The sequence below is a fragment of the Orcinus orca genome, chromosome 19 (genome assembly GCF_937001465.1).
Source record: "Orcinus orca chromosome 19, mOrcOrc1.1, whole genome shotgun sequence".
Lineage (NCBI taxonomy): Eukaryota > Metazoa > Chordata > Mammalia > Artiodactyla > Delphinidae > Orcinus > Orcinus orca.
Genome location: NC_064577.1, coordinates 32,897,391 through 32,914,951, shown reverse-complemented (window position 1 = coordinate 32,914,951; position 17,561 = coordinate 32,897,391). Strand labels below are relative to the sequence as shown.

The following is a 17,561-nucleotide window of genomic DNA, read 5'->3' as shown; positions in this document are numbered from 1 at the left end:
TGGAGGAGGGCCCGCCCCTGCCCTCGGGGGCAGTCACCTGCTGACTAACCCTGTCCCAAGGTGCTGCTTACACCAGGACGACCCTCCCCTGCTCACATCCAAGCCACTCAGGGGTCACGTGACCCAGAGGATCCTGTTGGTGGCAGCCACAATGAGCACCTCTGGCCCCCATGAGGCCAGCCAGAAAGCAGAACAGTTCCTGTGGCCCCTGCCCTAATGGGGTGACGCTGCCCACCCTCCAAGGTCACAAGGACAGCACGTAGATGATCCCCTGGGGTCGCCTGCCCTCCCAGAAGCACAGCTGGGTTCTGGGGACGGCCAGCTCCCGGTCATCGGGCCGTTCGGTCAGCTGCTGGTGCTCTTGTGGCCCTGACGACCACAGAGCACGGTGATCACCACAGGCAGAAGCCTTAGGGACAGATCGCCAATCCTTGGGGCAGGCTGCCCGAGGTCAGTGGGCTGTTAAATGGCCGCAGTGCTGGCCTCCGCTGGCAGGCCCTGGGCCCTGCCTCCCAGGGTCACTCTCTGTTGCTGGAGTGCACGTGGAGGGCGGCCTCTCCAGCCAGCGGGTGCCCCGCCCCCGTCTGAGTTCTGAGTTCTCACTCTCAGTGCGCTGCTGGGCTGAGTGCCCAAAGGCCTGGCTTCGCCTCGGATGCACAGATTTCTGTCGAGGGAGGAGGAGGAGGGGAGAAGAGTGCTTCCGAAGGAGCCCCAAGGGTCACCTGTCAGCTGGGAGGAGCCACGGCGTGCCAGGGGCTAGGCCCTGCAAAGCCAACCGCGTGTCCCTGTCAGGAGACAAGGTGGGGGGAGTTCCCTGGCGGCACAATGGTTAGGACTCCATGCTTTCACTGCTGAGGGTGCAGGTTCGATCCCTGATTGGGGAACTAAGATCCTACAAGCCATGGGGTGTGGCCAAAAAAAAAAAAAGGGAGACACAGGCATGCTGGTGGGTCCCCTCTGGATGGGGTCAGACCACACATAGTTGTGGTTCGCTGGACCCTGGGCTGAGTGTCCAGCAGGCTGCCTGTGCCGACAGTGCGAAGACCCCTTCCCAGGCGCCACATGAGGAAGCACAGACCCCTGGGGGGCCCAGGCTGGCACCCAAGGCACCAAGTTGCTTACAGCTACTGCAGAGAGAGGAAGACACCCAGGCCCAGCCCGAGGCTTCGAAGGATGCTCGCGGTCAGGGCCAGTGCCACGCCGTGTGAGCGTGAGTGAGTGGGTAGTGTCTGTGTGGTGTGAGTGGGGGAGGGCATGTGTGTGCCAGCGTGTACACGTGTGTGCGTGTAGGTGCACAGGGTGCATGGGGGTGAGTGCGTGCATGGATGCAGGGGTGTGGGTGTGAGCGTGTGTGGCTGTGTTGGGCGTGGGTGTTGAGTGGGTACACGTGTGGCTGTGTGTGTGCGCCTCAGTCTCCATTCTCTCTCCCCACAGCCCTGGGGTGCTGCTATGGCCCCGTGGACGCGCGGCTCCAGGAAGCTAAGTGACCGGGCTGTGACTGGGTGGGCCACAGGGATCAGAGCCGGTCCACACAGGTCTGCCTCTAGGACCATGCTTGTCCATGAGCCGGGAGGGAGAGGACGGAGCGGGGAGATGCACGAGCAGGGGCAGACACCAGAGCTTCTGATGCACAAATCCCCTAATCCAAAGTGATAAACATTTACTGAGCACCGCGCATGCTGGCAGGGCCACGGACACCAGCACCAGGGCACAGGGGGAGGCCTGGCGGGGGCCCAGAGTCCCTGGAAGTTACTTTCCACTCAGGCTCCAAATGGCAGCCTGACCTCAGGCCTGACAGTGCTGTTGGGTGTGGCGGGGCTGGGGGGGGGGGGCGGCACCTGGGGACAAGAAGGCCCCGCCCCCACCGCGGCTGCCTGGGGGCAGCATGGTCGATGGTCAACCAACCATACACTGAGGGCTGAGCTGCGGCTGAGCAGCCCCAGCAGGATAGGATGTGAGTTTCACTCATCCTCTCCTGGCCCTGACCCCACTTCTACCCCCGTCCCGACCCCAGGGGGCGGTCTATGAGTCAGGGAACTGGCCGAGGACAACAGGGGACAGAAGGTGCCTGGTCCCCGCCCTTGGCTGAAAAGGAACCACCAGGACAAATACAAGCAGGCAGCCCAGGGGACAAGGCCAGGCTGCCACCACCCTGACCTGACCTGCTCAGACCCGCAGCTCCCGAGTGGGATGAGGCTCCCGGCATCGCCACGGCCTTTCCGCATCCCCAGATCCGATATGCTTGGAGGGGATGCTGTCCTGTGTGTCAAGGGTGGCACGCACAGGAAAGCCAGACCCACAGGTCACCCTCTGGCCCTGTGGGCTCTCTCAAGGGACATGAAGTCCATAAATAAGACACAGAGCAAGTGGCACCGTTGGTCACGCTTGAGGCCCCAGAATCGTAAATTAGTGTCCGGATCAAACTGAACACATGTATTTCCTTGAACGGCCGCACAAAACTAGCTGAAAGAAAACATTTGAAAAATAACAACAACAAACACCAAGTCCTTTAGATAAAGAATTCCTGTTGCCAAGAAGAGTGTGTGAAGCTTCTTGAGGATTCTGGACACTGCACCGCATCGCCTCCGCCCACCGGAGCCTCCGCCTGTGTCCCTGCGCACGCATGCGGGGAGTGGGCACATGCTCTGAGCGGCAAGCCAGTGGCTGCCACAAGCCGGTCCACACGGGGAATTTTTAAGGTGCGTTACACAAGCAGCTGCAGGAAGCCACGTGTACATGATGGTGGTGTGAGCGTATGGACCCTGGAGCACTGTGGGGGCACTGGGCCAGCTGCAGGGGGCGGTCACCCCTGCCCGGGGATGAGGCTGTGCCCCGAACTAGGCTTCCCAGGAATGCGGGGGGCCTCAGGCATTGGCACGGACACTCTCTCGTCCTCTCACCCAGGTCCCTTCCGGGTCCTGGGAGGCGGGCGAGTGAAGGTCCTTGGAGCCATGGGGCCGGCCAGAGCCTCCCCCCTTCTCTGGGCTCAAAGGCCAGCACGAGGTGGGGACACCTTCCCAGGCCCACCCCATTCGTGGAGGAGGAGGCCACCGGGCTTTCTACCAGGCCTCATCTGGGAACCCAGGTCTCGGTCCACAGCACAGGTGGGCCCTAAACTCGAAAAACCAGGTTTAAAATAGAGCCCAGACCCAGCCTCGCCAGAGCAAAGAGCGGGGGAGCAGGGTACTCAGTTGTCACCACCGATGGGCCCGCCAAGGTCTCGAGGAGTGTGAACAGAGGGGGAGGCAGGCAGGTGGCCAGGCCCCAGGGCGCCACAGGAGGGGAGCGGGCAGGCCACCCTGGCACTGAGGAGGGTTTGGGAGCAGGCCATCGGGAGCAGGGACAGGAGAGGGCACACTTGGGTGCCATGAGGCTTCATCCAGGACAAAACCACCGACAGAAACACAGGCATCTGAGAACGAGGCGATGCCCTCCCACCTAGTGTTTACCCTGTGAGGAGGCAGCCAGGTCAGCAGTGAGTCACCTCCGGCTGCACACCCTTCAGCTCTGAGTGTAAAAATTCCTGGTATTCTTGGTAACCTTTAACACCAGCCTTGTGTCTTTGGGTTAAGAGTGGAACTCGGTACACATGGCAACTCCCCTCCCCCAGGGAAGGGGCTGGGGCAGCAAGCGCGCACGCGCGCGCACACACGCGCACACATCGGCACATGCTGCGCTTCCTCACAGACACAGGCGACGTGCTGTTCACCTCCCTCCCCTCCAACACAGTCTGGCTGGACACAGGTTGCTTCTGTCTGGTGTGGCTAAGACAGCACAACGTCGGGACGGCCGCCACCACCTTTGCTCTGCACGACTGCGGCCTGGGAGCCTGAGCATCCTGCAGACAGTGCGTGTGCCCCTGAAGAGGCTGTGCGGCCTCGGGAGCCAGGGTGTGCCCTTGTCCCCCAGGGTGGTGGCCTTGCCCTTGGTGACAGGGGCAGAAAGAACTGGTCCAGCCTTCCAGCAGGGACAGGGCCCCCAACAAGGACACAACACTGGAGCTGGGGTGGCTGGACAGGGAGGGCTGAGGCCCAGGCCTGCGTAGCCCCTCACAGGCCACTCTGTCCTCAAGGACCATCCACCACTCCTAATTCCAGAATGTTCTCGTCACTCCAAAAACCTGTCCCCATCAGCAGTCACTCCCCTTTCCCTCCAGCCTCGGGCAACCACTAATCTACTGTCTGTGCGGATCTCCCTGTCCTGGGCGTTTAGTATCAGTGCGATCCCGTGACACAGGCCTTGGTGTCTGGCTTCCTCGGCCGAGCATGTTTTTGGTGTTTGAGGCTCACCACGTGGCAGTGCGGCAGGGCCTCATTCCTTTCCCAGCTGGATGACATTCCAGGGAATGAGCCGCATTTTGTTTATCCAGTCGCCCATGATGTCCATCGGAGGACATTTGGGCGTTTCCACTTTCAGGCCGTTACAAATAGTGTTGGCTGTTGTGATAATCAGCTCTCCTTAGGAAGCAGTTTTATTTTATAATAACTCTGAATTCTTTTTGTACACAATCTTCGCAATATGATTTTTGAGGTTTTTTCCCATCGGCTTAGAGCAAGAGTCCGCTAGCCAGCAGACCCTGGGGGGAGGTGAGTAAAAGGGGAGTCTCCAGCCAGTACTGTGAGCACGTGGGGGGCTGGGGCCTCAGAGCCGCCAAGCCCTCCCAGGTTCCTCCAGAGCCAGACCGAGCCCTCCACTGCCAGGAGGGAGCCAGGGTCAGCGCCCCTCCAGGCGCCCACTGCCATCTCTGAGGGGACCGCTCCCTGCTCCAGGCTAGTCCAAACCCCCCTGGGAAGATGAGGCTGCAGATAGGAAGAGGAATTGATTCCACAACAGGAGCCCGCCTCTCTAGCAAGTCTGGGTGACTCAGCAACCCTCTCGCTTCCCAGCTGAGTGGGGAGGTTGGGGACTGTCTGCGGGGGACCCTCTGCCCCCGCTGGCCACCCCCAGCAGGAACTGGCTTCTGCCAAACCTTGGGATCGTGAGCCAGAGCGAGCACCACGGCTCAGTCGCTCTGCTTCTTTTCCTTAAGTGTTTTATTTCACCACCGATATGAAAAAATTCCCAACAGACTCTCAAAAATGTTCACAGCCCCTGGCAAGAACCTCAGTACAAGGACAAGGTGGAGGGGCCTGGCACTGGCCAGTGTGAGTGCTGGCCAGCACCTGGGGACCGAAGGCACCCACTGAGGGGAGAAAAAGGCAGAAGCTAGCGACCCCGTCAGCACAGAGGGGCCGGGGCGATAAGCTGGAAAGTGCAGGGCACAGCTGAGGAGGGGGAGGCCCAGGTGCAGGAAGGCCCCACACCCGGGAGGATGGCAGTGGGGCAGACTCTCAACAGAGCAGTGTTGGCAGGACCACAGCTCACAGGAGGGGAAGGGGCGGAGCTGCTCTCGCTTGGAGCTCCAGGCAAGGTCAGGACTCGAGCAGGGCAGCACCCCGCTGTGACATGGCCCCGTCCTATTAGCAGACGACAGAGAGGGATCAGCCACCCACCCCGGGTGCTCTCAGAACTTGTAGACGGTTCGGAGGAGCAGTCGATTTACACGTGTTCAGGGACGTAGGACCCACCACTGACATCTCAGACCTCAGAAACATTCAAGTGTTTCCCCAAACTGGGCTCTTTGGGAAAAGATAAAAGATTCCAGAAGACTAGAGAAAATTACAGGTACCAGATTTTTAAAAGGGACCAATTCTAGAAATTGCAGGTTGGTGTCTTCATGTGAGAGCTGTTACTGAGATAAAGGTGACCCGCTCGCAGCCTGGGGCACTCGTTCACCTTCATCGTCACCACACTGACGACTGCGCTGTGAGCACCTGCTCCATGCAGGTGCCGCTCCAGGTGAGACAGTTAACCAGAGGCCCTGCCTCTGTGGTGCCTGCATTCTTTCCTGGGAGAGGCAGACAAAACGTGGGCCAGTGAGGAACGAGGAGGAGTGAGGGGCAAGTGGGCCAGGCAGGCCGGGAGGACGAGGATGCCTGTGGCTGCAGATGGCACAGAGACGGCGGGGAGGTCTGGCAGGGAGTCTCATCTCACTGATTCTCGAGCCCCAGACCAGCACAGGTGTAGCCCCACCTCCTACCTGAGCTCCACAAGGCACCGGGCAGTCCCCCAGGGCACTGAATACTGACACAGGGGACCTGAGTGTGGCTGGAGGCCGGGTCTACAGCCACACCCAGAGGGTTCCATCCATGGCCCGGAGATCAAAGGGGCCGTGAATTTGTTCTTATCAGCGCTTAGAAGACAGACACTCTCCTCTCAGCCCAACCTCCAAACCTCCCGAAAGCGGCCAAAATAACAGAGCGGGTACCCGCTCACCCCTCACCAGGTTCCCCGGCTCTCTTTCCGACACATGCACCCAGGTAGCCGTGCACACACTTTTTGGCAGAACCACCTGAGACAGTAGTGAACATCACGGCGTGGCCAGCATGTCAGCTTCTGCACCTGGATAGCACGGACTTGTGTGCACAGGCCCACGGCCATCCCGACCCAAGGACAGCGGCCACCGACACAGACCCTCTTCCTTCAGCACTCGCACCTCAGGGCCTGGGTGCCCCAACTCACTGCCGCCTGTGAGCTGCTCCCCAACCCTGGACCTCACGCGCGTCTCTTCAGGTCTCTCTCTGTCTCTGTCTCTCTCTGTCTCTGTCTCTGTCTCTCACTCTCTCTCTCTCTCAGTAAGTCAGCGTACTGTTTATCTAAATGCTGCTCTGTGAGCATCTGGAACAAGTAAGTCATAAACAGGTTTAATCGTGGGTTATGAGGACTTAACGTTCAGCGGCACCAGAATTCTTATCTTTCCTCTGTGGAGTCGGGAGCCTTCAGCCTCTCTAATCCAGCAGAGTCCTCTCGAGTTGCATCTCTCACAATGCTGACATTTTTAAAGGCTCAGGCTGCTTTTCTGGTTTTTTCTTTCTTTTTTTTTTTTTGCAGAAAAAAACACATGTTCTTATAATCTGCAAATGACAAGAAGCTGAGAGGGAGCGTGGATCTGGGAGACTGGGAACAAGCCGGGGTGGGAGCGGGGCTCAGGCCCCGGAGTCTGGCCGCTCACAGGCCGGCGCCCGGCAGATCTGTGCAGCTCCCCACCTTGTTCTATGAGCCGAGGGTGGACCAGACTCCACCTGAGGGCCCCTCCTGGACCATAATGCTAGACTCCTAATCCCAAAGGAGCGAGGACAGGATTTCAGGAGAAGATGAGTTATCACCATTTAGGCTTAAAAAAGAACACATTTTTGCCAAAGCAACACAGACCCGAGAAAGCCTGCTTTGAGATGGTTCTCATGAAGACAGCCAGCGGCCTGAGCTGACCCCCAGCAAGAGTGAACAACAGCACGGGATGAAGAGGGTAAGGACCCGGCTGCCGGACCCCGGGGCTGGGCACAGCTGCATGGAGGGCCAGGTCCCCCAGAGCACTGTGACCCCCACAGCGAAGCATCACCCCCGAGATCAGTGTCCAGGGGGCAACCCGGTGAAACTCCTAAAACCTGATTAACCCAAGAAGCGGGAGGAAGCTGGGGACCTGAGGTGGAGGAGGTCACAGAGGGCAGTTTCAACCTCTGCAAGGCACAGGTGGCTGAGCCCTGGCTGGGGGAGGGGTGGGAAGTGTGGAGGTGGGGAGGGGAGTCCAACACCACCTACGGAGGGGGCCTCCTCCAAAACCCACTGCCACACAGCAGGACCACCCCCCAGGGCAGAGACCAGCCTCCATCCTGGTGCCCGTCCACCAGCCAGGGGATGCCTGTCAGGGGGGCCGCCTGGGGGTGACAAGTCCTGATGCCTGATATCAGATGCCTGATAGTCCAGGCATCTGCGGGAAAGGGCTCCAGGCCTGCCTGGGCTGACCTCACTGTCTCATGGGTTACACGTACATGTTTGTACCTCATCCCGGGATTAAATCAGTAAGACCACGTGTCTCCTGATTAGGGGGTTGGGCTGACAAGGCACACGGCACAGCCCCTGCCCCAGAGCTGGGCAAGTGTTTGCCCCTGCCAGTAACAGTGACAAGGACAGCCAGGAACCTGGGTGCAGCTCCACCTTGACACCAGCGGTCCTGCCACACACCCCCTCTTTCTTTAAGCAGGAGGATGGTGGGTGAAGAGGTTCAGGAACTGGGCAATAAGGTAGGGAAAGCCCCCGGCCCACATGCATGTTCCGTCCTTTTGAGGAGCTGGGCCCCGGCCGGCAGGAGGGTACCACCCACGTGTGGTCAAGGGCACCACTGGTGCCCTTTCTTCCCCTGCCTATGCCCTTCGTCCCTGATGCCAAAGTCAGGCCTGGGCAGGGGTCCCGAGTGCTTCGTCTCTTGCTCACAACCCCCATCCTCACACCTGTGTCCTTCCCACTGTGAGAGGACCGTGCCTGTCTCTGGCCCTGGCCGTGAAGTTGGGACACTGCACAGGGCTCTGTGGACAAGAGCCCGGGGGGCTCCCATGAAGGCACAGTGTCAGGGTGCAGGGGGAGCTGATGCTACGAGAAAGTGGGTGTCTTCAGCAGCATTACAAATGTGGTGAACGCTGATGAGAGCCCGGCTCCCCAGCTGCCTGGACCTGGACCTCTCAGACCATGCTGGGCACTCCCAGAGCATAAGCCTTCCAGGACAGGATCTGAGAACATGTGGGAAGGATGGGAACATCCAGTGCCAAGTCCCTGCCCACGCGGCTCATCCTTAAGGGCTCCCTGTAACCTGCTGGCCCCCCGCCTAGTAGATGTCAAGCCAGATCACCCCAGGACATGAGCACCCCAGCCAGATTCCCAGCCCAGACGGGTCCCCAGGAGCAGCCTTATCGTGCGTTGGGGAGGGTCCTACCATCCCTCCACCGCCAGGAGCCGCCTCGCGAGGCCCCGCCCCAACTCCAAAGTGGCTGACACTGCTCCCTCCTGGGGATAAAATTGGGTGACCGGTCAGGGGGCAGCTGAGCCCCGATGCAGCTAGAAATGAAGCCGTCTGAAAAGGCAGGGTGGCCCAGGGCTGTCGGCTGCACCACAAAGATCAAAGTCCTTCCACACCTGGGGTTACAGTGCCAGGTCTCTCCAAGGGAGAGTGGCCCTTCTCTACCGGCACTGCCACGTCAGGCAGGGGCTGGGGTTCACCGAAACACCAGGCTGGGGTGGCCAGGAGGCTGTGGCCCAGGTGGAATTGAGAGCAGAACGTCTGCACGGTTACTGACCAGTAACAAGCCGACTGACCAGTGCAGGTGTCACATGAAGGATGATCTGGGTGGGGTGACGAGGCACGACTGCAGGGGTGCCAGGACGGCCCCTCTGCTCCCTGATCAAGTCCAGCCAGGGCCACCTTAGCAACCCTCCCGCCGACTAGAGGAGCCCAACAGAGTGTGAGGGGTGGAGCTTGGGGGACCATGGTGAGGACCAAAGCAGCCATAGGCCTGCCGGGAGCCCTCACCCCACCTGGGCACTGACACCAGACCCCTGACTACCTCTCCAGGAGAAGCAGAGGTGAGACCAGCACAGCCGTGACTCTGCGACCACGAGACTCACGTGTGCGGGCGTGTGCTGCGGTGGGGTGGGCAGGAGTTCTCCGCCTCCTCCCAGGTACAGCAGCCCCAGATGGTGCTGGGGGCACAGAGAAGGTGTCTGACCTTCCTTTAGAGACTAAACCTCCAGCCCTGTCTTCGCAGAGCTGGACTTGAACCTGGAGAGCAGGACGCACTATTACTGCCAAGTGGTCATGGCGTTCCTTTTGGTCACTGGCAGCCACCGAGGGCGCCAAAACACTCGTTTCTTGAGGATCTGTCATTTCAGGAGGAGCCAGAGCTCCCGTTCCCTGCTGGTGGCCAAGGGGCTCTTGAGCCAAGGGGTCAGCTGCTCAAACTTGGCTGGAAGCGCCCGCTGCCTCCTGAAGCCTTCTGAAGCAAATATCCATAATGCTCAATTATTCTGGCGGCTTCCAGAGCGGAAAGGCGCCTCTGAGAGCTCATTAGCATACGCCTGAACAAGGCACAAATATAGAGCTCTCGCGTTCTGGGAAGACAGACAGCCAAGGGCTGCGGGGGTGTCGCGTCGGCCTTGAGAGCCAGCGGTATGGGATGCGGAGCTCAGACAGCACTGAGGGACCCCTCTGGGATCAGCCACCAACCCCCCCCATCCTCCCTGCTGGCCTCAAAGCCACCAGTTCCTCCCTGGTAGAAGCAGGGCTCTTCTCTTGCCTACAAAATGGCAAAAAATGGCAAGTGGCCAAAAGGATAACCAGGACAAAAATCGATGGCTGTTGCCATGGTGATGATAGCGGACAGTGACCCTCCCTGACTGCTGCTCTGAAGGAGAGCAAGACCACACAGCCCCTCAGTGTCGGTATCAGTGCTGTGTCCAAAGTGGACGCCCAGGCACCGGAGTGTCATGGAATGAGGTGGAGGAGGCACCGACCACACGTGGCCCAACCGTCTGGGCTGGCCTCCTTCCTGTCCTGAGCCTCTGCCCTACCTACTCCGGGTCAGGTCCTGGACCGGCGTCGGCCACACCGGGAGTCTGATCAGATCTCAGAAGCTCAGGCCTGCCCCGGGCCTTCTGAAGCCAAACATGCATTTGGACGTGTCCTCGGCCAATCCACAAGCTCTCAGGCACCCACAGTTACACTCGGGGCTTCGGGGGTCCCAGGCTGGCCGCCAGGCCGACTGGAGGGCTGCTTCAAGGAACTGGCCGACAGGAGGCTGTGGAGCGCGTGGGCTGAGCCTGGGCGACAGGGAGGCGGGGACTTAGGGTCAACCTGGAGTCCTCTGCCCATGGGCCGGGTAGGCGCTGGCTGAGCCGTGTCCCCGCAGCAGCAGCAGGAAAGGGCACGCTGCGAGACGCTGGCTGTGCTGCTGGGAGACAGTGGGGCAGGAACTCACATCGACAGACCCTCCACCCGCCAGCATCACCGTGCTTCAAAATGCCGTCTTTTCTCCTGCCTGACGCGACTCACAAGGGGACAGGGAAACGTGGGTGTGCACAGAGGGAGGGGTTTTCCTCCCACATTCCCACCCAGATCAGGGACATGAGTGGCCAAGGCCACAATCCCCGACCACAGGAGGCCACCTGGACCTCGGCAGGGTGGGCAGGCCAGGGCCAGAGCTGGAAGGTGCATGATGACCCTCCTCCAGGGCGGCCACCCTCCAGGGGTCACAGAGCCCGTGAGGCTGCGCCCCAGGCCGGGCAGGCACCGCTGCTCCGATCCTCACCAAGTGCCACGAGGACTCCCATTAACCTGCCCACTCATGCCCCCGATTAACTGTCCAAGTGGACATCAGCTCTCCTGGGGACGGTTTCTCAGGCATCAACTCGCTCTAAATCATGCGAGACACAAACAGGAACAGGCCCCGTTGAGGACCGCTCATCAGGGAAGCAGGCCTCTGCGGTCAGAGCGTCCACAGTGCCTCTGACACACCTGCCCTCCTGCCAACGCCGGGGACCCAGGGGCCAGCACCCCTCGGAACAGGTGGAGACCTGCCACAGAGGCTCCCGAGCCGGCACCTGTGCCCACCAGGCCCCCCGCCATGTGTGGGATGCTCCAGGGCCACCGGCTCCCTGCTGGAGGATAAACAAAGGACCGCTTCCTCCGCCCTCTCACTTGGGGGCGGGGAGCTGCAGACACACTGAGAACACAGCACACGCTGCCGGCGGGACCTCAATTCACGGGAGACACGGCGGGGTCACAGGACTGGGGGCCCCCAGGGCCCTCCAGCCACCCAGGCACTCGAGTCAGACTGGCCGTGGTGGGAGAGCCCTCACAGGCGTGCTGCTGCAGTATGGGCTTTAAAAGACCTCGGCGAGCCTCCTGCTGTGGACCCCGGTCAGGTCACATGCCCCCCCACCCAGTGGGAACAAGCCCCAGGCCCGGTCCTCACAGACCCTGCCAGCCCCACCTCACCACCAGAACCAGGCTCAGAATGAACCACAGCTGGGGGCCCCCTTCCCCTCCTCCCAAGCAGGACCCCCAGGAACCAGGCCAGAGGGTGTAGGGTCACCACAGCCACACACCGCTGTTCCCTATGGATGTTCCCACCCTGGAGTGGGCCCTTGGACACCGAGGAAGCATGAAAACACCCTGAGCCGTCTCTCCTGCTATGGCCAGAGTCGCTGAGAACAGGCAGATCCAATTAAGACGTTTATTAATCCCTCCTGACAAAGGCTCGAGCCTGCCCCATAAAGCTCTCATCAGGGCAGGCCAAGTGGACACGCTGGAGCCCCTGGCCCTTCACAGCAGTCATGTGAGTGCAGGGGGCCCTGAGAGGTGACCCAGGTTGCCCTCTTACCCTGTGCTCAGCCCCAGGCTTTGACCGGTCTAGCGTCCACCCAAAGCCGGACACGAGGGCCGCGACTCTGCAAAATACCTGCCTGGTGTCAAGATCTGCTCGAGGCCTGAGGGAGGCCAGGAGAGCGTGGACCCTATTCCTGGGGCTCCGGTGACCGCCCGTGTGCCGGCCACTTCTCCCAGGGGCTAAGGGACACTCCCTCCATGTGCCATGGCGGGGGCTGCTGGTGTTATCAGCTGGGAAGAGGAGGTGAAGGAGTCCACTCCAGGCCAGCCTGGGGACGCCAGGCCATCATGGGACCACAGTGTAGGGTGACATGGGGCCTCTGAGTCGGGACCCTCAGGGATGTGAAATCGACCTGCCTCCCACTGTGCGGCTGTAATTAAGTCCTCCAAGTGGCATCTGTCAGGTTTAGCAGTCAAAGGTGGGTCCTGCTGTTAGGGTCTGACAGCACGTGGACGTGAGACAGACCGTCCCCCACCTGCAGGGAAGGCAGGGCCACACTCGGGCTCCCCAGCCAGGTGTTGACAGCTCTGCATGACATGGAAGGGGCCGTGATGCAGCCCGACAACCTCCCGGCCTCACAGGGAGCACAGGAGCCCACCTGGTGGGCAGCCCCCCGACCTGGTGGATGGCCTGTGGCACCATCTCAGAACTACCTCTGCCAAGGAAACTATCCGGCAACAGGCTCAAAGGCCCCTGGGGTCACATGGCCCCTGCATTTCAGTGACCCACACGCAGGAAAGGGCCACCCCATGCCTCTAAGCATGAGGCAGTCGTGGGAAAGTCAGCCGGCATCTACAGGAACCAGAAGAGGTAGCCAAGTCCCACAGGACGAGTCTCCAAAGGTGGCATGGGATTGCCTGCCTCGGTTCTTCACTCAGGTAGCTGGGCGTGGACAGCAGCCAAACGCCAGGGGAGTGTTCAGGCCACACCTTAATCCAGTGACTCAGCGGCCAAACCTGGCGCAGTTTCAGGTGCAGGGAGCCGCCTCCTGCCCTGAGGCCCCGCCCAGCACGGAGCTCCTGCTCTCTCATGGGTGCGGTGCAGATACCAGTATGGGTGCAGGCAGGTGGCAGCCAAGCACAGGCCCAGGGCACCTGCAAGCACACACATGCCCGGGATCACAAACAAGCAGGCTCTTCAAAGGCAGAGAACGCAACAGAGGCCTCAGGAGATGGTGAGGCCCAAACAAAACAGCCGCTCAGCCGCTGGCCCTCGGCTGCGCAGATGGACGAAATGTCCAGGTGAGGCTCTGGCAGAGGCCCCGGACACAGGCTCGGGAGGGACGGGCCCAGCATGAAGGTCGGCCACACACGGAGGAAACAGAGGGCTCAGGGCAGGCTGGGCCCTTCGCTGCAATGATGGCCTCATGTTAGTGCTGCCGGCCAGGAACGCCTAGAATGCTCCACAGGATATGTCACCGTAACCTCCTGCACAGACACAGAGCAGCTGACTGACCCTCTTTTCTTGCATGAATGATTCTGGCACAGAGCCCCTGAGTCACCTGCCCACCTGAGCACTGTGCCCGGAGCCCAGGTGCACTGGACTCTGACCTCCACCTCCTACTCCTGCCTGTGCTGGGCTCAGCCCTGCTCTTTGCACAGTGGCTTTGGGGAGTAGAGCTGGGGGCCTGGCTGCAGGGGGCCACCCAGCGGGCAGGATGTGCTCAGGAGTGCCAGCTCCCTGGGGGCTCCTGCAGATGGTGGCACGGCTTTCGGGGAGGGGGACAGGACAGTGGCCTCCCCTGCACAAAGGATGAGGTCAAGGTCCATGGTGGCACCCCCAGGAACAGGGCACCCCAGGAGCCAACACTGGGGAAGAATCCAGCAAGCAGGACAACAGAGACTGATGCTGCACCAGGCCCATCCGGAGTGGCCATGATGCTGGAGCAGAGGGCCCGGAAGCCAGCCTGTCCACTGCCTGGACTGGGGTACCTGTGTGCTTTCAGCCCCATGGCCAAGGCCGGGCTTGCCGACGGTGCACACGGAGGCTGGATGGAGAAGCGACGGGGTGCCATCGGGATCACCCCAGGGGAACAGTGACAGGGCGCGGCTGAGATGCCGCCGTACTTGGTCTGTGCCAGTAGGTGACAGGCACCGGTGGGGGGGGTCTCCACCTGCTCTCTCTGCTTTGACGTGACCTGAGTGTCCTGTGACTTAAAGCTTAAGGCAATGGGAGAGCCCAGAGGGGACATGGCACTGCTGACAGTGCCTAGGATAAAAGGACAGCATCTGCACTGTTCCCTCCTTCAGGGCAAAAGGAGCCTGCCCGCCTGGAGATCCAACCTCCTCCCCGAGCAGCCCCGGAGCCCAGGCCGGAGCAGTCTGGAAATGCCCACTCTGTGCCATGCTCCCCACCATGCTGGCATTTCAGGCTGCCCGTGTCAGGGGGACGGGGAGAGGCTGGGTGCACCCTGCTGTGGCCAGCAGCAAAGGAGCCACCTGCCCCCTCTGCCCTGTGGCCCCCAGGCTCAAGGTAGAGACAGAAGCAGGAGAAATAAACATGAAAACATGCTCACTCCCAGATCTTAGCAAACCCCCAAGTTTGTGGTCAACGAGTTTGGAGAGTGAGCCCCCTCGGGGTGCTGTAATCGGGGTCACCCTCCCTTGGGCCACCATCCTGGCTCCTTGGCCTGGGGAAGGCCTGGGTCTGCACACACCGGGGACTGGCCTGGAGCCTCGGACCCAGATGGGACACCCCTGCTGCCCTGAGCTGCCGGTCAGTCCCACGAGCACAGAAATCCATGAGGAAAGCAAGCAGACAGGGCCTCGGAAAAGCTGCCCCGAGTACACAGATCAAAGAGACGGGGGCAGCACCAGGTGTGCCTCGACGGAGCCGTGAGGGGGGCGGTTAGGGAGACAAGTCCACGGCAAGTGAGAGTGGCTGGTGGCGGGGGATGAGAGGGCGGCGAGGCGATGGGGAAGGCGGGCATCCCTGCACCCCGACTAAGCAGCCTGCCTATCAAAGCGAACCCAGAGCCGAGTGGAGTGAAGATGAGAGGCCGTCTCCTCTGTGAGGTCTGGAGCTGCAGCCCCAAGCCACCTCCTGGCCACGGGACCAAAGGCAGAGTGGCCACTTGCTCTCCACAGGGACGAGGAACAAAGGGGCAGCAGCACAGCGACTGGGCTGTGACTTCTGACCACCACGGGCCTCAGCCTCGCTCACAGCAGGAGACCTCACGTCAGAAGCCTCTGCTCTGGTGATAAGGGGTGCAGCTCTGGGCAGTACGTGGTTGGCTGACGTGGCGGGGGGGTGATGTGCTGCTCGGGACCCTCACTCTATGCAGGAAGGATGCAGCACAAGGCTCGTAGGGAGATGGGGAGGGGGTGCAGTACCCCCGACGCATTAGACGAGGGTCGGCATGGCTGAATCCCACACCGTCCTAGTGGGCTGTTGGCCCAGGGAGCAGAGCGGGAGCCATACAGCTCCTGCCCTTCGTGGCAAAGAAAAGGCAAGAAGAGCTGATAGAACGGGGCAGGGATCAGCGGAGGAAGGAGGGGGACCGGGGAGTGGCCGGGGTGTCTGCCACTGCTTGCCTGGCAATCCCTGACCCCAAGGCCACCAGGGGCCACACCCAGAGGGATCCCAGCAGGAAGTGGGCAGCCAGAGGGCAGATGAAGCCCCACTTTGCAGGGCCTCGAGATTAAGTCTCTGGTCAGAAGCCCGGCGCCTGGCTCAGGATGTCATCAGTGTGAGCAGAGCTCCCTCCAGGCTGCTGCCACACCTCGGCTGGAGCACCAGCTCCCCAGAGGCACTCACCCCTTGAGGGCTCTGGTTGATCCCCAGGACAGCAGAGACCTTGCATCTCTTCCCTCCCATCCTGGGGAGTAAGGTCTATCGAGAAGAAAGTGGTCAGAAACGAGTAATTCCCCAGGGCTGCAGACAGGAAGGGTGGAGGAAAACAAATTCAGCATGAAACAGAACAGACTGAAAACAGGGTTACTGAGAACAGAGGAGTTCCCCTCATAAAGTTCAGCTTGTCAGGAAAACACGACCGCACATAACTTGTAGTTTACGTACTCAATAACTCAGCTGGAAAACACATAAAGCAAAAACCTCACGGAGAAACTGATGAGCCCACCTTCCTGGCGAGTAAGAAAAATGCCTCTCACTTACTAATAAGGAGGTGGAATTACTGAAGATTTGAACACAATTAGGAACCCTGCACCCAGAATCGGAATAAGCAGGGAACATATGTTCTCTTCAAACATAACAGAAACCTATAAACATGGGCCACATGCCAGACCAAACAGCCTGTCAGTGAATGCCCAAGATTCAGATAATTCAGGACTCAGCACAGGCCCCCCTACCTGGGGTCCCGACCAGCTTTGGGGGAGGGGGAGCTCATACAGATGCCCAGGGCCACGGGCAGAGCTAACGAGACCAAGAAACTGAGAAGAAAACGTTTCCTAGCAAGTGACCCAGTGACATTGTTCCATGAGGACAGTGGCCAAAGTGCACCACCAAACCCCAATCCCCACCACACTCCAGCCAAGAGCAAAGGTCCCCAATTTGAAATTTCTGCCACTTCTACCAGGGCCTCAAAGCTCAGAAGGACCTGGAAGCCCTCAGCTTTCTCAGCAGGTCACTGCAGGGCAGCCCCAGGACGGGCATCCCCCCTGGGCTGGGTCATTGGCCCCTGGTACACGGGCACCCAGCACGCCCCAAGTTACAACAAAGCGGAAACAATTGTCCTGCTGGTATCCGAGATGGTGGTCCCGGTTTGGTTTTCCCCTCCCCTCCAGCACCAGGTGGACCAGAGCTGCTGCCTCGGCGCCTGGGGTTTGGGTGGCCTGCCGGGTGGGACTCGCCCACACAGAGGGGGACACGAGGGCACGGGAATAGAAGGCAGCGGTGCCCAGCCTCACTCAGACAGGAGCAACGCGAACCCTCACACACCGGTCATGTGGGAGGACAGCAGGGCCAGAAGGGAGAGCCCTGTGGCGTCACACCGGTGAGCCCCGGGGCAGCGGCTGCTGTGGAACCGCGTGGAGGTCACCCCACGGTGGGCTTGGCATCATGGTCCTGAGGACTAGCTCGTTCAGAGCAGCAAACCCACCCCCACCGGGAGTAACCCAAGCGCCGATCGAGAAGACAGAGAAATACACTGTGTTCATCACGTGTTCACGGAATATTCTACAGCAGTGAAAACGCAACACCCGCTACTGCAGGCAACAGGCGGATCGGAATGCGGGTACAACAAGCAGGCTGCACAAACCCAGCTTCCCACGGCCAGAAGCCCCAGCTCCTGCCAGGCCCTGCCCCCTTCCCCCAGCCTTGCCCCCCTCCCTCCTCTCCAGACTTTCCCAT

At 60.7% G+C, this 17,561-nt stretch overlaps 1 protein-coding gene across 13 annotated transcripts in view; it reads right to left on the bottom strand.

Annotated features, from left to right (window-relative positions):
- BAIAP2 (BAR/IMD domain containing adaptor protein 2) overlaps positions 1 to 17,561 on the bottom strand; it is a 71,292-nt gene that overhangs the window by 30,918 nt on the left and 22,813 nt on the right. The window lies entirely within an intron of this gene.